The following is a 23,161-nucleotide window of genomic DNA, read 5'->3' as shown; positions in this document are numbered from 1 at the left end:
TGGCAAACAGGACCTCATCACTGGTGGTAGAATCCCTGAGATGCTTTAGGGGTGCAGTTATTAAAACTTTCATTGATGGTAAACTGGGATGGGTACCAGTAGGAAGGTATGTACTGGATGGAGGAATACATTTGCTGCTTGAGACGTCTGGAGGAAATGGTAACTAATAGACTGTGGCATTGGCGGCTGTTTCCAAGTGCCACTGATTTGTCAGAGTTACTGAAAGGCTCAGCAAGATTAAGCACCAATTCAAGGCAAACTATGAATGCTGCAGGCCTCACATTTAATAAACCCTAATTTCCTACAGCCATAGGGCAGTCATAGAGGAGGACCAAAACCAGGACTTAATTGAAAGATTCAAAAAGTTTCAGAGAAAGTTGAATTCTTAGCTCCAGCAAATGCCCTATGCCAAGGCCAGGACCCTAGTAGGCAAGGACTGAGACCCTGAGATCTCCCCAGATCTGGGTAAATGAACTTGAGAACCTTGAAATCCCAGACTCCCCTGAACCCACTGGGCCTAAAGAAGTGACCCACTTCCCCTTTTTGGAAGATAATTACCCCCACCCTCTACCCCACCTTGAGAAATATACCTTCCAAAGACTCGAGAGCCTGTCGTATCAGGAAAGTTTTGGGGGTACAGTGGTCTGGGTCATGCCAGAATATCTCCTCCAAAGTAAAGACTAATTCTTATTTGTCCTTCCCACTAGGAAAGAAGCAAAATTCTTGGTAGGTCTCAAAAGGTTTTGGAAGCAACATATTTAGTATTTGGGAATAAATACTGCCTTGACTCATTTACCAGGCTGGGTGGAAGGCTGCTGGCTCTGAGCGGGGACTGGAGCAAGCATCTCCCCAACACAGCCCTGTTGCTTGGGGTGTGAGATCTGGCAGGCCCTCAAGTACTAGAAATGTCTGCAGTGGGAAATGATACCACATAGAATTTACAGTAAGCCTCAATAGGAGACTCAGTATCTGCCAAGTCATAGGATGGGCAGGTCGAGCAGCAATTTGCTGTTGGATGACAGTGGAACATCTGAGATTGGGCACTGGTGGGACCACAGGATCCAAACACAACCCAGCCCCCCACCATTTGTCACAGTGGGCTTGACACTTCTGCTGCAGCCTACACCTATGCCTATAGGAGGAATTTTGAAAAATACTTGAGTGTGAATAGCCAAAGCAACCATGAGAAAGAACAAAGCTGGAACCATTACACTCCCTGATTTCAAAATGTATTACAAAGCTATAGGAATCAAAACAGTGTGGCACTGGCATGAAAACACATAGATGAATGGAACAGAATAGAGAGTCCAGAAATAAACCTATGCATATATGGTCAATTAATTTATGACAAAGTAGCCAAGAATATACAATGGGGAAAAGACAGCCTCTTCAACAAATGGTATTGGGAAAACTGGACAGCCACATGTAATAGAATGAAACTGGACCACTACCTTACACAAAAAACTCAAAATGGATTAAAGATTTGAATGTAAGATCTAAAACCATAAAACTCCTAGATAAGTGATAGGTGATAAGTTCCTTGACATTGGTCTTGGTGATAAGTTTTTGGATTTGGCAACAAAAGCAAAGACAACAAAAGCAAAAATAAATAAGTGGGACTACATCAACTAAAAAGCTTCTGCACAGTGAAGGAAACCATTAACAAAATGAAAAGGCAATCTACAGAATGGGAGAAAATATTTGCAAATTATACATCTGATAAGAGGATAATATCCAAGATATATAAAGAACTCATACAGCTCAACAGCAAAAACCCAAACAATTCAATTAAAAAATGGGCAGAGTATCTGAGTAGACATTTTTCTGAAGAAAAGATTTTTCCAAAGATGGCCAATGGTTACACGAAAAGATGGTTGACCTCATCAATCAGGGAAATGTAAATAAAAACCACAATGAGATATCACCTCGCACCTGTTAAAATGGTTATTATCAAAAAGACAAGAAATAACAAAGGTTGGCAAGGATGTAGAGAAAAGGGAACCCTAATACACTGTTGGTGGGGATGTAAATTGGTGCAGCCACTATGGCAAACAGTATGGAGGTTCCTCAAAAAATTAAAAGTACAACCATCATATGATTCAGCAATTCTTCTGGGAGTTTATCTGAAGAAAACAAAAAACTAATTCAAAAAGATATATATGCACCCCCATGTTCACTGCACCATTATTTACAATACCCAAGACGTGGAAACAGCCTAAATGTGCATCAGTGGATGAATGGATAAAGAAAATGTGCATAACGGAATATTATTCAGCCATAAAAAAAGAACAAACTCTTGCCATTTGCGACAATATGGATGGATCTAAAGGGCCTTCTGCTAAATGAAATAAGTCAGAGAAAGACAAATACTATAATCTCAATTATATGTGGAATCTAAAAAAACGAAACTGAGCTTATTGAGAGAACAGATTGGTGGTTGCCAGAGTCAGGGAACGAGAGGTGGGGGGGATAGGTGAAGGGGGTCCAGAGGTACAAGCTTCCAGTTATAACTTAAGTCATGAGGGTGTAGTGTGCAGCATGGTGACTATAGTTAATAATACTGTATTGCATATTTGAAAGTTGCTAAGAGAGTCGATCTTCAAAGTTCTCATCAGAGAAAAATAATTTTGTATCTATGGATGATGATGGATGTTAACTAAACTTACTGTGATCATTTTACAAGACACATAAATATCGAATCATTATACTGTACACCTGAAACTAATATGTTACATGTCAATTATACCTCAAAACTTTTTTTTATAAAAGGAAGTATACAAAAAAAAATACTTGAGTGTGTTATGGGCCAAACTGTGTCCCCCCAAAATTCATAAGCTGAAGTCCCAACCCTTAGTACCTCAGAAGTGACTATATTTGGAGACAGGCTTTCTAAATAGGTAATTAGGATTAAATGAGGTCATTGAGGAAGGCCCTAATCCAATATGACTGGTGTCCTTACAAGAGATTAGGACACAGACACACACACAGAGACAGCCACGTAAAGACACAGCAAGTAGGCAGGCATCTGCAAGGCAAGGAGAGAGGCCTCACAAGAAACAAAACCTGTCAACATCTGGATCTTGACTCTCTGGTTTCCAGAACTGTGAGAAAATAAATGTCTGTTGTTGACACCACCCAGTCTGTGGTATTTCGTTATGGCAGCCCTAGCAAACGAACAAAGAATGAAAAAGAGAATGATACGGCAGTACCTAGAACAGGACACGACAGGAGTCAGAGCATTTTCTATATAGAAATTTGAAGCATATTCCTATGCTGAAAGAAGACATGGGAGAGTAGGCCAAGACCCCCCGTCCGGGGTGTTTTTTGTATTATCTCATTGCTTCATTGTTTCTGGTTCTCGACATGGCAAGAAATTCACCATATTAATCTGACTATGTTAGTGCTATAAGCATTTGTTCATCAGGGGAAAGCAGCATTTTTAATCTTAATAAATCAGTCCAATCAATGGACTGAACTACCCTTGAATTGGTAGATAGGACCTACTGGCCTAGTTCTTTAAAGAAATATTTAAATAGCCAAACCAATTGTAATAAGAATTAGTCGTGTTGACAAAACATTTCACTACTTTTATAACGTATGACTTTTATTCAGATTTCCAGTTCATTTTCTGTTGAATAAGCAAAATCATGTTTGCTTTAGTATTTAACCATTACTACTTTAACTTTATTTTTCTTGGGTTAAGTAGATTCTATCTGTGTAGCAGCGTATGGCTAATTTTCACAGATGGGCCACAGCAGAATCCACCCTCAATAAAGCTTAGTTCAGATCCACAGACCAAAAAAAAAAAAATCACTTTCAAACAAAGAATTCAAACATATGTAGGATATTAGGACTTCCCAGAAGTTCAATGATTTTCACTGTGGCTTCTATAAGATCTAAGATTCATATTATATGACTTTGTTTAATTTTGGCTTTGTTTTCCATTTGTTTTGCTTTTAAATTATGCAAAGTGTGACAAACGGTTTGAATACTTTCAAAATGAGAGTCCATACTTCCGGTACCCTATGTATATTCTGTTCATATGAAGAATTTTATTATTTATTTTTTATTTGCTAACATATATGTAATAGCCTTAGAGTACACATTAAAATAATTAATTTAATACAAAATAAAATACCATATACTAAGAGCTGAGTGTTATGGTAACTTACAGAACTAAAGCAAAACCAAATTTACTCAGCATAAACTTAGTTAGACAACATCAATGTCAATTCAATTAGGTAAACTCTCCATATCAGGCCTAAGAAATCATATAAATTAGAAAATTTTAAGCTGCCATATTTATTAGGTTCTTTATTGAGGCTGGCAGGAAGGGCTGGGAGAGAGAATGAAAAATAAATTGAAAAATGCTAAATCTTTTCATTAACATTTATTGCTCAGATATATTTTACGTCATAAAGTATTTTAAATTTTATTAAACCAGCTGTAAAATGGAGGATAAGTGCTTTTTGCTTTACAGGGAAGTTTTTCCAATATAGGAATTCCCCATATAACTGATGGGTACTTGAACATACTCAAGATTGGTTTTTATGACCTCTGTCAGGAATTTCCAATGCTTATCTTCAATAGTTTCTTTTTCACCATATTCTGCTTTGAATGGGGCTTGAGTGGAGATCAGGAAGAAGTTCTTACAGAAAGGTCTCTCTCCACAAACAGATACTGTCCAAGGCCATGCAGACAAAATTGTGTTTCTTTGCTATTGTTATGTTAGGGAACCATGGACTGAAACCGCCCGCCCTGGCCAGGCAGTTATCTCACAGCAAGAGGTCGGGATAAGGAACACGGAACTGACAAGTTGCTGCCAGCCAGGAAGAATTCGGGTGTGGCCAAAATGAGGGAGGAGATGCCAGCCCATAATATGTCCTGCCAACCTCTCAGAATCCTTCATGCTGGAATCCATCTTTGCTGAGAGATGCGTGCGCCACCAGGAAGGACCCTGAGTCAGACCAAATACGGGCCAAGCAAGATGACTAGCCAGAGACAACCTGGAAAACTAACCTCATCACCATAACCCTGAGACTTCAAGCCACATGGCAGAGCAGTTCTCCTGGGTCCCCTTACCCCCCTGCTCTCTGCCCGGGCTTCCCTTCCCAATAAAGTCTTTTGCTTTGTCAGTACATGTGTCTCCTCGGACAATTCATTTCCAAGTGTTAGGACAAGAGCCCACTCTCGGGCCCTGGAAGGGATCCCCCTTCCTGCAACACTTACAATTTATCATTTTATCCCCTACCCCTTCCCCAGTCTCTCATGCACGCACAAGGGTCATTTAGTCTGAGGTGCAGGAGTCTGTGTGTCAGCCTCCAGACCACCGACCTCTTCCCCTAATGTTCTACTCCATGCTCCTCGACAATCCAGGAAACCACTCCCTCAGTGGTTTTGCTTTGTCCTTCAATTCCAAGGCCCACCTTTTGCTCTCTTGCTTTTCATTACAGGCATTCCCTCTATGAACATTCCAGCATTTTGCATCTCAAAGCTCTCTTGGATCTGAGCTAACCTCCAACCTGAATTTGCTCAAAGCGAAAAAGGAACAGTCCCCACACTTGATTAGCCCAAGGGAACAGAGCGAGGACTGTCCTACCGGAGAAAACGCCCAAGTTCCAGTCTCAGTTGTCTGTATTTTAATTCCAAGATCACAGGCAAGTCACCCAATTTCTGCCAAACTAACAGGATGGTTGTGAGGATTAAGAGGTCTATTTACAACTGCCATTTCTAATATTTGTTCATGCATAACCCATTTTTGACAGTTTTCTTGAAAAATCTGACTTCCCTTGGCTATGATACTTTCCCCAATGGATTTTGTATCCTTGGAGTGTAAGAACTATGACTAATTTTCTTTGAATAGTTAATATCTACTGTCTGGCAATTGCTATATACGCCAAAGATATTTGCCAAAGAAGAAAATGAACGAATTAAATACAAGTAACTAGTGTGTGTGCCAGTAATGTTCCAACGTTAAACAAACTACAAATACAAAGTGTTGGTTTTTTCATTCATTCATTAAACAAAATTTTGGAGTTTGCTCTGTGCCAGGCACCCCTGCTAGGCAAAGACAGTGGAAGACACTTCTTGTCAGAAGTAGCAATTCTTAATACTGGAGAGCTTGTATACTGTGTGCCTACCAAAGAGTTACTGTCACTGGAGAGTCAAACATGAAGGGACAGTAAAACATCTGAGTAGCAAGAAGGAATTTCACTTTGATGTTATGAAAGATCTGATGCTTAGAAATGCAAGAAACATTCTAACTTTAGGATTTAACGAATCAGTGCATTTTACCCAGATATACCATCTCTTTTCTTCCTTTTTCTTTTACTTCCTCATGGATAAATTCACATGTTTTAATGCTTTATCTTCTTTAAGGAATCAGATCAAATCAAGAGCACCAAATATGTACTGAGCCCTTAATGTGTGGATAGCATCACCTTTTTCAAATGAGAGAAATATTTAGTCTTTGGACCTTCTTCAGTGATAGCCAGTGAGCAAATAGGGCTCTTTCTCTAGAAAATGTTGACTACACACTGAAATGGCACAGTTATACAATTTAATTTAATGTATTAAAATTCTATTGTATACTGGGCCAGGTTGCCAGGTTCTGATGTATATACCAAATTGATTTAAATATCACTGCCGCCCTCAAGGAGCTTAAATTCAGTGTAAGAGGTAAGACTTGTGTACAAATATCCAGTCATAATTGGGGGGGGAAACATATCATAAGGAAGGAGTTAATTTATACATTGTCAAATATTCAGAGAGAAATTGCTGTCACTGTAAATGGATCATAATGACAGCCTCATAAGGTGTTTAAATTGCCTCTACAGCCTTATTTCAAGGCTGTTAATTATTTCAATTAACAAAATATCTCCAGTGGAAAAAATCGGTCATTTCCTAGTTATTACCTAAGCCTTTACCACTTAGATTCTGTGCATAATTTCAGAGGCTTTTGTGTAGTAACAATGATTCATCTTCCATTTTATGTAGTCTTTTCCAGGGAATCATTGTTAGTATCTCTACATACATTCCACATGGGCTCAGATTTTCAATGCAATATTAATGTTCCATGTGCATAGAAATGTTTTCATCTACCTGTCCTGGCTGTTCTTATTCTAATACTTTAAATGCAGTTTGCAGCTAACCCGTTTGTTCTCATCATGGGAGATGGGCTTATAGCTCACATAGAGTGGAGGCATAATAGCTAACCAGTTTTTATTTTAGCCTAGAGGATCGCAGATCTGCCCCCCTGGGATTTATGCCATCATTTTAAACCCCAAGCTAAGAAAAGTGTGTATTGTCAGACTTGCTTTACCATTCTTTCAAATGAAAGTTTAATCACCTTGACATTTACAGTAAGGAGTGTCTGAGTGACAGCATTTATGGAGCACACAGCAATCTCTACCCAGAAGTAACTGAAAATGTGGAGTGAAGAAGGATGGTTGAGTGTCAAATCCAGACGCCAAGTCTAAAAACAGCCTTTCAAGGGCTGAGATATAACCGATGCTGCTCTCATGTTTTAGAGGCCAGGCTTCTTCCTTCATGGTGTTTGTAAGTTTCATGGGGGAGAGAAAAGGATTCTTTAGTCAAATAAGTTTGGGAAACACCGGGGCCCAACAATGCTCAGAACTTCTCAAAACTTTTAGTACATTAATGTGCTATTCAAAGTTCCATAAGAGATAAGTATCATGCAGCTTTCTAGACGTTTTATGGTTATAGAAGCTTATTTTTTCATGGGAGATGTTTTGGAACAAGTGTTTGGTGGAAGGTATTTTATTTTATTTTACTTTTTTTAGGTGATTTTTATTTTCACCTTTTGTTCATCTGTAGCTCCTGCTTTTTAATTAATTGCATTTTACTATGAGCATATATTATTTGTACAATAACAGCAAAAAGAAAGGGTAATACTCAATAGGATCAAAATTAGGTAAACCAAAACATATGTGTGAAAAGAGAACCAACTATAAGCAAATAATTCACTATTCTTAGTGGTTGCCTTTGGGAGAGATTATAGGTTGTGGGTAACCTTTCCACTTCTTTCTACTCCGGGTATTTTTCAAACTTCCTAAAATGGGTATGGGAAAACAATACATATAGCGTGTAAAAAATAAAATTGCATACCTATATAATACATAAATTTTGCAGGGAAAATTTTTTTAATTAAAAAAGATTTTTTAAATAAGCATTTTACTTTAATTAATTTTAAATACAGAAAAGTTGCAAAGATAGTATAGAGTTTTGTTTCCCCAGTTTCCCGCAATGTCAACATATTATGTCATCATGATACATTTGTCAAAACTAAGAAATTAACATCAGGAAATCACCATTAACTGTGGAAGCTATTTGAGCGTCAAAGATGTTTGCCTTGTCTGGAGTTGTTTTACCTTGCCATTTTCACAATGGAAATTCATTTGTTTTTTTTTTTCTCTTCTTACTTTCCTCATTAGAGCTTCTTGAAGTTTCTTTAAAACTTCATTTCAAGACACCTCCATTTCAGAAGTTCATGGCAAAATCCAGGTAAATTTCTATTTTGCGGAGTTTTCATGTACCAACTTAGCTAAACTAAATGAGTTTACGTGATTTTGGTTATACTGTGGTTATAGGATCGGGTTTATCATAAAACACTGTTTATAGTTTATGAATTTAACTGCTTGAACTGTATGATTCCACTTATATGAGGTAGAGAGAATAGTCAAACTCATATAGACAGAAAGTAGAATGGTCACACCAGTCAGACTGGCCATCATGAAAAGTCTACAAATAATAAATGCTGGAGAGTGTGTGGAGAAAAGGGAAGCCTCCTACACTGTTGGTGGGGATATAAGTTGGTGCATACTATGGAGAACAGTATGGAGGTTACTTAAAAAACTAAAAATAGAGTTACCATATCATCCAGCGACCCTACTCCTGGGCATATACCCAGAGAAAACTATAATTTGAAAAGATATATGCCTGTCTTGCCCTTAGGTCCTTCAGACTCAGGCGTAGAGGATGAACTTGAGGACACGGGGAGGGGGAAGGGTAAGCTGGGATGCAGTGAGAGAGTGGCATATATACACTACCAAATGTAAAATAGATAGCTAGTGGGAAGCAGCCGCATAGCACAGGGAGATCAGCTCGGTGCTTTGTATCCACATAGAGGGGTGGGATAGGGAGGGTGGGAGGGAGACGCAAGAGGGAGGAGATAAGGGGATATATGTATTCGTATAGCTGATTCACTTTGTTATAAAGCAGAAACTAACACACCATTGTAAAGCAATTATACTCCAATAAAGATGTTTTAAAAAAAGAAAAAGAAAAGATATATGCACCCCAATGTTCATTGCAGCTCTATTTACAATAGCCAAGACATGGAAGCAACCTAAATGTCCATTGACAGATGAATGGATAAAGAAGATGTGGTGTGTATACTCACAATGAAATACTACTCAGCCATAAAAAGGAGTGAAATAATACCATTTGCAGCAACATGAATGGACCTAGAGATTATCACACGATGTGAAGTCAGAGAAAGACAAGTATCATGATATCACTTATGTGGAATCTAAAAAAATTACACAAATGAACTTATTTATAAAACAGAAATAGACTCACAGACATAGAAAAGAAACTTACGTTACCAAAGGGAAAAGGGGGGAGAGGGATAAATTAGGAGCTTGGGATTAAAATATACATACTACAATATATAAAATAGATTACCAACAAGAACCTACTGTATAGCACAGTATACTGTATACTCAGTATCTTGTAATAACCTATAATGGAAAACAACCTAAAAAAGAATATAAATATATATATATATATATATATATATATATATATCTGAATCACTTTGCTGTACACCAGAAACTAACACAAAACTGTAAATCAACTATATTTCAATAAAATTTTTTTTTTACAAAGTAGAATGGTGGCAGCCAGGGCTTGGGGGGAAGGGGAGAAGGAGGGTTGTTTAATGGGTATAGAGTTTCGGTTTTACAAAATGAGAAAGTTCTACAGATTGGTTGCATACCAGTGTGAATATACTTAACACTACTGACTGTACATTGAAAAATGGCTAAAAAGGTAATTTTTATGTTGTGTGTATTTTACCACAATTTTAAAAATTGTATGGTTTTTAATATAGCACTTTATCGTCTCACTAAATATAAAGACAAAAACCAGAATTGATTGAAGGTTTCAAATTATTTATCTATGAAAAAGAAGACTTACTGGTAGAGAAAAAAGTTCTTGTTCACTAGAATGGAAACCTGAAATAGCTGCTACCTTGATTAAGAAGATTAACAGTACAAATATCTGGTGTTCTGGTGAAACTTTTCAAAATAGTATGGATCTTAAAATAAAAGGCACGTTACATTTTCAAATTAGGTTATTTCTTCTAATATACATATACTACTACAAGTTCTTATTGATCACCTTTTGAATCTATATTGATTGTATATTTCTAAATTAACTTCTATTATCATGAGTTGAGAAATTTATCCCTCAATTTTAACTTCTGGTGCTCCAAACTGCTAGTATCATTACTATTATAATTTCCTATTGATTTCTGGCTAGACTTACAGAAACATCTATCATCTTTTAGGAAGAGGATGGGCCTCGCAGAGTAAATATGTGTCTTTACATCTCTCTTCCCTAGCTCTGTTCTAGAGCACCATTCGACTTTTTTGTTCGCTATATGTAGTATTTATTAAAAGGATAATTCCTTCAGGAATTTGAGGGCATGTGTAAAGTAAGTACAGACTGCACACAGTAATCCTGCTCAGGGGAATTTTAAAAAAGCAAGATGTGGAGAGCAACAGAGAACATCTCACATCTAGAGCGTTGGCTGCCCACTCCCCTGGGCAGGTGCTCTCGGGAAGTAGATATGGGACTTGCAATGAATGAATGAGACCAGAAACATTAATATTCCGGCCACACAACCAGATGCATCCCTATGAAATGAGACTATATTCATTGTGTAAAAATAGTGCTAAGTGCCCGCTGTGAGGTGGTAATTGAAGAGGGAGTTGCAGGAACTCTAGGTGAGGAACTTGCAGGCATACCTGCCCTTTGTCTTCCTTATCACCCGAAACAGAGTTTTTAGGAGCTATTTGTGTGATTGAAGGAGGAAGCGGGAAACTGTTACCCACTTGGCATTTCTGGAACACAGAGAAACTCCAAGGCAGGGTGACGAGAGAAGATGAGCCTTGGACCAGGGAAAGGAATTGAAATCCCTGGAGAGAACAAAAATGTCTTTCTTCATGATCAGAAAGGTGTCTGTCATGAGCTTCCAGGTAATTAGACATTTCGATAGTGCTAAAAGGACAGATGATCACCTAATTCCCACTTTCTTATGTCAACCTGGAGCACGTGGAGAGTGAAGGCTGGTGCGGAGGCTGCCTAAAGACATCAATAGGGAAACAAAACGCCCTCTGAGCTCCCGCCTGTTTTCTCATCCCTGAATCTCCAGGAAATCTACCCAGAAAGAGGGTCCCATGGGGTGAGAATTGTCCCTGTGAAGACCTGGGGAGGGAGCGTTGGTGTCAGCCCTATGCCCCTCGGGTTTTAAAAATGCAGATAATACCACGCAGAGGCTTCATCAGGATAATGCCAAGAGGAGTCCATGAAGAAAGCAGGAAAAGGAGCCCCATTTTGCAGGCTAGGAAAGGACAAGAGTAACAATTATGAGAGCCGTTAGAGATTTCTTAAAGCTTTCAACACTCCCATGGCCATCGTTTTTGTTCCCTTCTCTGTTTCACACAGTATTTAGTAGCAAAACCCTAAAATAAAAAGGGGGTGTGGTCTTTTAATTCTGCTCAAAGAGAAGCCAGAAAACTAAAGATTGTATCCTAATTACATATACAGTCTTGCAAGTGAGAGCAGCAAGAGAGAAGGAGAGATCAACGACGTCCCTGAGATCTGAGATGCATGAGAGGCCATGACAAAGCCTGCTGGGAATGGAGCAGCGCACCCAGGAGTTTTACCCAAAACAGATCCCTTATAGACTCTGGCTGTCAAAATGACGGATTCAACTGCCATGATGAGACTATAACTGAATCATTTCTACCAGATGTCCAGATGTGATAGCACAACTTGGTAAGCTGAACTGTGAGATGAAAAAGAAGGGCACCTTTCAGAGATCCAATGTAAAACAGAAACGATGGGAAATCTCTAGACTAGTTATTCAATCACTTGTGGTTGTTTTTTTGTTTTGTTTTGTTTCTCTAATAGTGAATCATCCGAATTGAGAGTTATCCCTAGAGAAGTATAAAAAGATAGCCTGTTTAATTCTAGGAAACACCATGAAATGTGTCATCTTGACTCAAAATTTCACAGAACCCAGGCTGCATTCTTTTCTCCCATGTACCCTTGTTTCCATATCGGTAGTGACATGAGGCTAAGTGTCACCATTATTTTCTTCTATTTATACAGTCAAACTTTTTCTGCTTCATGGCTTCCTGCTGAGGCATCGTTTTATGTTAGTTCCCACACCGTGTTATTTGAAGGGTCTGCCTTTATGGACAGTTCTGGAACACAACATGCTCTTTCCCTCAGCGATAGGTTCAGACCATTTTCTACACAAACTCCCACGTCCCCAGCTGTGGCTCTCAAACCTTTCCAGCACAGAAATCACCTGGGGAATCATACTAAAATGCTGACTCCTGGTTTTACATTTTTGAACCAGTTTGCCCAATGGTTCAACTGGAGATGGACCTCACCTCCTACTTTAACAAACCTGCTTTATTTTTCCCTTTCTTGCCTCCCTAACAGATCCTCCCCATACTGGTTTCTAGCTCAGACTCTAGAGTAATACACTGACCTCTGATTTACCCTGAATAGTTCATCTTCTTGCACTGTTGTTTATTTTATGTGGTTATATCTCAGTCCTGAGCTCTACTGAACACTCTTGGAAGAAACCTCGTGTCTTAAAGGATGGTATAGCACCACGTAATAAGCATTAAATAATATTGGCATGAAACGCCCATGAAACAGAGAGTCTTTCATGGAAAAAAGATGCAATTATTTATAGCTTTTAAGATGACCGGAGAAAGAGGCCTGGTGAGAAAGCAAAGGCATTAAATGAAGGAAGCACTCGTACATAGGGAGGTGGGTGTGGGTGTGGCATGGAGCCTTCTCCTTTGGTGCCGCTACAAACACGGAGGCCACGCAGCACATGCAGCGTGTCTCAGGGGATGTGCCCCTCCTGGCTATGTTATTTGGGCGTGTCCTTTCTCTAGGCTCTAGCATATGCCCAATTAGAAAAGGGAATTTTATCACGTGATCTCTCAATCTCTGCTGACGCTGCAGAGTCTGGGAATTTACTCGTATCTGGGAAGGAGACCAGAAAGACAGGTGTTGCACAAAGGAAGTATTTCTGGGCTGTGAAAGTTGTCAGTACCTTTGTTCTCAGCTTCCTTTTCCTAGCCTCAAATTATTTCCTCACTTAAAAAATCTTTTTACGTATATTTATCCACTGTTTTAAACCCCTTATGAAGGAGAGGCAATGCCATTGGATGCTATACGTAGTTTTTCTGAGACTTTTGAGCACATTGGTATTCCTTTCTGCCACTTCTTGTGAGAAGTGTCCTCTTTGAAGCTTTTTGCATCTGAGACTCTTCCTGAGATATTATTTTATTATTGTCTTCTTTTTGCCAATATCATCTATAAAACCATTTTCCACTTCATCTCACAATTTATTTTGCTTTTCCATTGCTCTGTAAAATGTGCATTTCATAAAACAGCTACATTATACAAGTCCCCAGATTCCTCCTAAAATAACGTATATAGTTTTGTAACTGAGGTTTTTGTAAGTTAATAACTATTATTAGTCTAGTTGATACATAGGTATCACGTAAGTATCTTTTACAATAGAAATAGGCAAGAAGATTACTTTTCAAATTTTTCTTGTAATTTCTGCTACAAGTATTTAAGAATTCTATCTCTTGTCTACCTTTTGTAACATAATACATTTAAAATGTTTAATTAATTTTGCTTGATGTTAAATACTATCACTTTTTATTATTAAGGCAAAATCACAAAAGTTAAAGAAAAATTTTAAAGGAAAAATACTCATCATTCCCGCCATTTACCACAGAAGCTTTCATTCGCGTATGCTGCCGACATGAATATTTTAACAAGATTACATTCATAGCGTAGTGCCATTTTTTCATCTTTTTTACTTGCTAATATAAATATTGTCTCATAATCATTATAATTTTTAATGGTTGAATAATGTTTTATTGAGTTTCTGTGATGTATTTCCTTCTTTTTAGCACATTTAGGTTTGTCACACTTTTTATTCTTTTTTGATACTGCCACAATCGTCTTCATGCAAATAGCATCTTATTACTTTAAGATTACATCCTTAGGAATGGGATAGCTGAGTCAAGAGATAGGAGTATGGGGGGGTTTCTGATAAAAATTATTATATTGCTTTCCAAAATGGGTTGTATAAATTTGCCTTCCCACCCTCAGTATACATGCACTAGTTAAACACAACCTTACCCTTAAGCAGTTATTCATGTTTTCAAAGATATTGGTCAAACATATATGACATTAAAAATGGTTAAAAGAGTAAATTTTAAGTGTACAATTTAGTGGTATCAAGTATGTTCATTAACGTTGTGCAACCATCACCACTATCCACTTCCAGAACTTTTTCATCATCGCACACAGCAACTCTGCAGCAATTAAACAACAATTTCTCATTCCTCCCTCCCCTCAGCCCCTCGTAACCTCTATTCTACCTTCTGTCTCTCTGAGACCTATTCTAGGTTCCTCATATAAGTGGAATCATACCATATTTGTTCTTTTGTGTTTGGCTAATTTCACTTGGCAAAATGTTTTCAAGGTTCTTCCATGTTGTAGCATGTGTCAGAGTTTCATTCATTTTCAAGGCTGAATAATATTCCAAGGTATTTATATACCACATTTTGTTAATCCACTCATCTGTGGATAGACATTTATGTTGCTTCCATCTTTTGACCATTGTGACTAATGCTGCTATGAACATTGGAGAACAAATATCTGAGTCCCTTCTTTCAATTCTTTTGAATATATACTGAGAAGTAGAATTGCTGGATCACGTGGCCAGTTTTTGCTTAACTTTTGAGGAGTGCTATTCTTTTTTTTTTTTTTTTTGCGTTACACGGGCCTCTCCCTGCTGTGGCCTCCCCCGTTGCAGAGCACAGACTCCGGACGCGCAGGCCCAGCGGCCATGGCTCACGGGCCCAGCCGCTCCGCGGCATGTGGGATCCTCCCAGACTGGGGCACGAACCCGTGTCCCCTGCATCGGCAGGCAGACTCAACCACTGCGCCACCAGGGAAGCCCGAGGAGTGCTATTCTTTTAATGCTTAAAAAAAGTTCTTTGTTTGCTTTACTTGGTTTAAATTTCATTTTTTATGAGATTTGAACATTTTATTCACCTATATTGCTTTATACTGCATCTTCTGTGAATTATCAGTTCATGTCCTCTGACCATCTATTGAATTTTTTCTCAATGTTTTTCTGAAAATCTCCATACCTTTTGCTTGCTGAGATTCCTTTCCCTTTTATACCTGGATTTTCCTTTGGGAACTACCCCTCTTCCGCTGCACGCTATACTGGGGGGACGGGGGGCAATCGAACATGTCCCCACACCCTGGCCAATTAGATGCTCCCTGCAATTTGAATTTTGAGAAGAATGAAACAAGAAAAGAAAATGATGAAAGCTACATTATGATACACACAGCTTTCTGAAAGGATGGACCAACACTGGAGTTTCTCTTACCCAGATTTAGTTATATACTTCCCCTGGTCTCATTCATAATGAGACCTGATTTTTTTTTTTCCAGTGTTCAGTTTTGCAAGCTGCATCACATAATTGAATTCCAACAAATGTATTCTTTAAAATAAACTGTTAGCTAGAGTTGGTTTCTATTATTTATAATCAGACTTGATAGATTATTTACCTATAATATTTAATCCTTAGTCAGATTTTATGAAATATTTTTTCCCAGTTGACTCCTCTTAAATGCTAGTGTTATTATTTTTTCTCCTGTTTAGAAATTTTCAATTTTGTAGAATTTCATAGAATTAAATCTCTAACTCTTTCGATGTGACTTTCTAAAAATTCCTGCACAGCTAAAAAACTAGCTTCCCTCCAGTCAATAATTAATCTCTTCACTTTCTATTTTGATTGCATCTAAATGGTTCTAACTTATACCCAATTTTCCATCATTCCTTAATATGTTATTTTTTCACATTTCCTAGTAGTAAGTGACTTTAGATTTATTAATATATTTTTAGATAGTTCCAACTTTGCAGGCTCTGAAAGTGTTTCATTTAAGGGTGTAGTAGATACTTTCCACTTGTGGAGGAATCCACTCCAAAGCTCCTAAGGCTGATGGTGTTCTATAAATATTATATTATAGGAAGGAAGGAAGCACGTGCATAGCTATTCTTTGTTTCTCTTCCTAGTCTCATTTCTTCTTTCTTTCTTTCTTTCTAGTGAAGCAAGGATGAGAATCATACAGGAGGCAGGAGACAGGCTCTGGATTGTAATCTAGGAGGGAAGAAAATGCCTGTTCTGGAAGGGCGCCCAAATCAGGAGCAAGGGCTGTAGGGGAGACTGCAGCATGTAAGAGCATTAACTTTCAGTAAATTGCTTAAAAGCACTGGAGGCTCAGTCCTGACCTCCTGCTAAGGGAGCCTAAAGCAGAGATGTAAAAATAGTAATAACAGTAATATAAAACTTTCTTATCACTTGAAATTTTACTCAGAAGCTGAATATCTACAGCAGGTAACAGCAGAGTTGCTCCGCTGAAACCCAGCCCATCTGATCTCTTCTTATCCTGCAAGGATCCCTACAACACCCTTGGGGCTCCAGGATTCTGCAGGACACGATTTGACAACGACCAGTTTAAAGGAAAAGAGGCATCATACATCATCACAATTTGTGCCCAGGAGAAAATGGCTGTCAGTAGCTTAAATAACACCTCTCTCTGGAAGGGTTTTCTTTGGAATAGGGATCAAAGGAACTGAGCTCAATAGAGGAATTTCATAAATCAGAGTGAGGGGAAGAACTGGCTGGGGAGGGAGGTGGTGGCAGCGTAGAACCAACTCAATTGCTCTAAAATCATGTTTTGTGTCCTGTCACCCACTTCCTGGATGAAGTGCTGACCACAGACAATTTGTCGTGAGTCACTGTCATCACAAGACACTTGACAGTTTTTTTAGGAGCCCTCAGTGCACTATTCACACAAATTAATCCTAATCCTCCCAAATAGGCCACCTCATGTATATACCTGATAATGAATATACATTTGAAATGATTCCCAAGAAAGACTGGGAGACGAGAGTAACATTTGAACACAGTTACGGCAAAAGAGAAAGAAGAATTTGAGATTTTCTCCAAGTCAATCAAACCAGGCTAAACATATTTAAAGGCAAAAATGGCAAGTGGTGATTATTTAGTGTCTGAGAGCCTGACAGAGGGTTTTGTTTATACTCTCAGCCAAAGGACTGAATGTTCCAGAATGTCACCAGAGAACAAAATGTCAGCTGGTGGAATTAATGGCGGATAAATTTAGAGCCGAGTTGAAGAAATGATTACTTTGCAGCACATTGAGTCAAACTGTGAAACCCACTGCCACGGGAGGTTATGGAGTTGAGCACTTTGTTGGATTTAAAGCAGAATGAATAACTTAATGCCAGTTCCAGCTCTTCATGCTAAGATAGAAGAGGTGATCGAAGTACATATCTGAGAGCACAGGCCAATTGCTTTGGAGTCAGAAGCAAGGGCCTTTTCCTTGTAAACTCTGACATTTAAATTAGCTGGACGGAACATGGGAAGCATTTTTACCCCTCTGCCAGAGGTAGGGGTAGCCCCCCGCCAAGGCAGAGTTCTACGTGCTGCCCAGAGGGGCTGCTATGGAATTAAGTATGGAAGATGGTCAGAGAGGTGACTGTGCTGAGTTTTCACAGCCTGGGAGCTACCCACAACCAACAAGCCAACACATACAAGTCAAGACTCTTCTCTTCCACCGCTAGTTCCCTACTCTACCAGCCTCAATGTTTTCATGCTGGAGTTCCATCCTGCTGGCTAAAATAAATGTTGAGCCTCCCCCTTCAAGATTATTCTCTATTTCTCAGCATCTTCCTACAGTTCCCATGCCTTCTCCCAACCTGCCGATCTGGGCTGGATCATGAAGAAATATGAAAGATCCCTGAACACTTTCCTTCCACACAGGTGTTCAAAACTCAAGTCAAAAAAAGAAAAAAAAAAATCCAGCTAAGTAATGTGTGTGCAGCACTCCAAGTACAAAGAATATTTAACCTCCAGAAATAGAATCGACATTCTTTATTTTTTCTAAATTAGAAATGTATTGCAAAATCTAAACAGATGAGAGGATATTTTGGATTATAGGTTAAATTCAAACTAAAGAGATTAATTAAAAATTTTCTAATCCCAATTCTTCTGATTTGGAATTAGAAAATTAACATCTTTTTTTTTTCCTGCACAAGATGTAGTAGGTCTTGTATTTTTCTTTGAAATGGACAGTCTAGAATTTGGCCTTAAATCCCTTAACTGGAAACAATATTTAGTTTTATTCCATTTCATAATGGAGAACAGATGTACCCAAATGTAGTTACTTCCAGACATAGCTGGTTTTATATTTAGAGTAACTACTCTCAAGACATTTGAAGAAATCTATTTTTCTAACACCATCATTTTTAACTTTCAGTATCCCATTATACTGCTATATAATTTTACTTGATAATTCTTTATTCATTCTATCAACGTTAATTGTAAAAGACAAGGTGAACAACTTTAGTTATTCTCAAAATGTTTGAAGTAGAAAACCATGTTTGGAACTGAATTTTCAACTCTTGTAATTAGGGAATTTCTGTAATTTCTAATTCTAAAAAGGGATTTTAGTTTCAAGTGTGCTAGATTATTTCTCACCAAAGAAACAATTCTCCTAAAAATAAGGTAATCAAAATACAGTCTTAAAATTATTTATAAGCTCCTTTACATTTGTATTAATAGATAACTACTTTCCATGGTTGCCTTACTTTTTTTTTTTTTTTTTTTTTGCGGTACGCAGGCCCCTCACTATTGTGGCCTCTCCCATTGCGGACCACAGGCTCCGGACGCGCAGGCTCAGCGGCCATGGCTCACGGGCCCAGCCGCTCCGCGGCATGTGGGATCCTCCTGGACCGGGGCACGAACCCGTGTCCATTGCATCGGCAGGCGGACTCTCATCCACTGCGCCACCAGGGAAGCCCGCCTTACTTATTTTATTTGGTTTCAAGATAGAACTCCCTTGAAACTTCTATTGTTTTTCTCAGTTCATTAAAATGCCCATCACACATTGTCTTTCCATGGTTTGTTCATAATGATGTCTTAAATTGCATCGCTTTGACAAAGACATACTTTGCATATTAGACATGTAAGTGTAGTCTCTAATTCAACAAAGAACTCTGCTCTCTCCTACTTTCTTGAATTATATCACCCTCTCAGTCTCTCATTTTTCACTTTTGCTAGAGACATGGAAACACAAAACATTACTTACCTCCAGAAAAGCAACAGTACAACCGTGATGAAAATGAGAACTGACACTTACCTTCAGTGTCAGACTCATAAAACAAGACGTGACTCCAATAAACTGGAGCGAGCATGCCAGCCTAAAGAGAATGGCCATGACAAAGCTCCAGCCAATTGCTGCGTTACAGCACTGAGACCTGGTGTTGCGAGAACATCTGGATATTTTCAGATAGGCCAGATGCCTAGATTTTCTCCCAAGTTTTAAATGTAGCTGACTAATTAAACTTTAAAAAGTACAACGTACACTACTACACACCCATTAGAATGGCTACAATTCAAAAGATAAACAATAACAAGTGTTGGTGAGGGTGTGGAGAAACTGGAACCCTCCCAGCACTGCTGGTCACAGTATAAAATAGCATAGCTACTTTGGAAAACAATTTAGCAGTTTCTTAAAAAGTTCAACATAAACTTAACATACAGTCCAGTAACTCTACTCCTAAGAATTTATCCAAGAGAAAACATGTGTCCTCACAAAGTCATTTTTGCAAAAGTTTATATGAGCATTATTCATAGTAGCCCCAAACTGGAAACAACTCAAATGTCCATCAACTGGTAAATTAATAAGCAAAATGAAGTATATTCATATAATGGAAAATTACTCATCCATAACAAGGAATGACCTACTAATATACACTATAGCGTGAAGGAAATGCGAGTTATCATGCTAAATGAAAGTAGCCAGATGCAAAATACCCCATATTTTGAGCCTCCATTTATATGACATGTCCACAGTAGAAAAATCCATACATACAGAAACTAGAGCAGTAATTGCCTAAGACATCAGGGAGTAGGGGAGCTGGAGGAAAATGGGGAGTGATTGATAATGGGCAGGGGATTTCTTTGGGGATAGTGAAAGCATTCCTAAAATTGTGGTGATCACTGAACTCTGAATATACTGAAAACCATTGAATTATATGCTCTAAATGGGTGAACAGTATGGTAAGTGAGTCATATCTCAATAAAGTCTTTTTTTTTTTTTTTAATGAGAAAATGGGAAGCCAAGTTTTAAGACAGGAAACAAGAGGAACCAGAAAAGAGTGGGAAAGAACAGGAGTGAAACAGGAAGCTGGGCATTAGGTGGCCTGGTGAGCAGAGGTATGGGACTGGGGGCAGTGAATGGCTAAGGGGTTTATCCCTAAGTCTACCCAGCGTTGAATGCTTGATGGATGTGGGGAGAGTGCCTGGTAGCAGTAGGGAACAGACGGTGCAGCATCAATACCGGCAGCCACCATGACTAACTAGCACCTCTCCTGGTTTTCTGAATACGTGATTGCAATAGAGAGACGGGGGAAACCCCAATGCTTATGGAAATTGAATGTCCCATCACTGATATGGGTGGGATCTCAGTGTACATTAACTCCGATTTAGAGGAATACTGCAATAAAGCTGGCTGAAGAGGGCACTATGACTGTCTCACTGATATTCATTATCTGCCCCCCTTTTGGGTAGTGGCCATGAGGTTGGTGGAAACTGATCCCCAAGACTGACTAGTCTTGGTCAATCAGAGTAAACCCATCTCCTTTGCCAGAGTACAGGCCTATCCCATAAATGTTCTGCTTTTTCTATAATAGTTCTTGAAAAGTCATACCATTTTTTCAGACAAGAATTTCTTTTTCCTATATGAGACTTTTCCTTTTCACTCTGAAACACACTAAACAATAGAAATAATAGTAGTAGTAATAAATAATAAAGGTAATGAATACGATAAGAAATGGTTTCAAGATTACGGTTTCAGGGAAAGACAAGCTCACCAATTTACTCAATGCCAACATTTTCTAGTCAGACAATATAATATGGATCTAATTTGAATTGCATGCAGTGTTTAGATAAACCCAAAACAACCAACTCTGCTTATGTATGCCAAATGAGAGGGATAATGGGTTAACATCTTCAACAACACTTAGTATGTGGTGAACATGTACTATTTCCATGTTTCAAAGCATTCTATTGCTTAGCTTTTACTTTAGCCTAAAAATGTTTTCCCGTGATGTAACTTTTACTTTTAAGTGCAGTGGGGTACAAGATCAATGGTCCCAAAAGGTTGAACAATTGATGAAGAAAGTGGTACAGAAAGAAGAATAAGTAAACCCTTATTGTATCTTATTTTATGTATAAACTTATTTACTTTCAAATTATTGGATTTTTAAAAATTATGTAAATGTTTTACATAATTCAATTGCTATTTAAAATAATCAGATATCTTGATTTGGGATGAAATGCATCACAATTTTTTTTTAACTAATGGAAACATTTTCCATTGAAGGACTCTTCACTTAGCAATGAGGGGTTTCAGGAATGAATTAGTCATGAAACCAGGGATAGGCGTAGGTGTTTCAGGTAACTAAGTCAATGAGGACCTGACATTTCTCTGGCTATAGGATTGGTTCAGTGTTTGCCCATTGGGAAAATTTCAGGAAACTCATTGGATGGTTAGGAAAGGGACTGGCTCTCTTCACCTGAGTGTGGATAATGAAGTATGTAGCTCCGTGAGTAGCTGGCAGCCATTCTGTGACCACATCAGGGAGGGTAGATAGCTTCAGATCAACATAAAAGGCAGAGTGAAGAGACAGAAATAATCTAGGGCTTTGGTGATACAATTTATCTGCTGAATCAAACTGAACAGAAAAAATCACCATATTTCTGGAGTTTCTAATTATGACTTTTTAAGGCAAACTGCTTTTCTATAAGTTACAACAGAAAGTGGCAGAAATTGGGTCTACAAAGTATACATGCAGAGAAATCCCTTCAGGAACAAGAAAAATAATACGAAGTAAAATATTTTTTAAAACCTTTCTCAGAGCATAGCTGAGCTGAGCTGGAAAGTGAAGAAATGGAAATGGAGCAGACAAACAATGAGAAAGTGTGATTCCATGAGGATTCGGTGAGCACCCCGGAGTCGGCATCACCCCTTAGGGTAAATACCAATTATAAGAGCTTCATCTGTGTTTTAACTGGCTATGTGTTTGGGGAGCAGAAGCCAAAACCAGGGGCCAGAGCAGAGTAAATGGTCAGATCAGAAACCAGGACCACTTGAAGAGTGATACCCACAACGGGTGAATGAGAAAACACACGTGATCCGCAGAAGGAGAGATGCTCATCCCAACTGGCTCTCAGGACGGAGGAGAAATAAAGGAAAAGTCTCCCTTGTTAGTTCTTAACCACAAGCCATGTTCACGTGGGTTTGCCACTGAAATTTATAGTGCCTGAAGAAAAAAAAACCCAAATAGAAAATTGAGTTTAAAGGGATCCTAGGTTGGTAATGCTTCGAGTACTACTGTTACGGAGAAGTGCACTTTCAATGCAGGCCTCAAAGAATTCCCACAGATAGAAATCCAAGGATCATGAAATTGCAATAAAAAATGATTAACACAGGAGGAAACAAGTAACCATGAACAAAAGTCAGCAAAAATAACAACTGCAGAAACAGCTGTACTTTAATCAAAATACTACATGTCAAGACCTCTGGAATGTAGCCAAAAGTCTTTAAAGGGAAATTTAAAGCTAAAATGCTCTGTTAGAAAAAAAGCAAAACTCAAAGTCAATTGCCTAAGCATTTATTTTAAGATATTAGAAAAAGAAAA

The sequence above is a fragment of the Delphinapterus leucas genome, chromosome 12 (genome assembly GCF_059928025.1).
Source record: "Delphinapterus leucas isolate spDelLeu-1000000601 "Yukka" chromosome 12, BTC_Dleu_Yukka2, whole genome shotgun sequence".
Classification (NCBI taxonomy): Eukaryota; Metazoa; Chordata; class Mammalia; order Artiodactyla; family Monodontidae; genus Delphinapterus; species Delphinapterus leucas.
This window is presented reverse-complemented; position numbering follows the sequence as displayed.